This window comes from Buceros rhinoceros, unplaced genomic scaffold (genome assembly GCF_000710305.1).
Source record: "Buceros rhinoceros silvestris isolate BGI_N320 unplaced genomic scaffold, ASM71030v1 scaffold30570, whole genome shotgun sequence".
Classification (NCBI taxonomy): domain Eukaryota; kingdom Metazoa; phylum Chordata; class Aves; order Bucerotiformes; family Bucerotidae; genus Buceros; species Buceros rhinoceros.
In genome coordinates, this window is record NW_010388358.1 from 1 (window position 1) to 269 (window position 269).

Genomic DNA, 269 nt, shown 5'->3' on the forward strand with positions numbered 1-269 from the left:
CCCCCCGCCACTGCCGTCCTCCGCCGCCAGCCGCCCCCCGCTCTCCCCAGAGCAGTTCGTGGCCGAGGCCGGGGGGTTGCCGGCCGACTACGACAGCCTGTCGCTGGAGCTCTTCATGCTAGGCTATTTCCGCATCCTGGAGCAGGAGCTATCTCCCGAGGAGCGCCGCGGCCGCCACCTCCTCTGCTTCGAGGTCTTCGAGCAGCTGAGAAGGCACGGCTGGCGGGGGGGCCGCACCTTTCACACGGCCATCACCAGAGGGATACCCG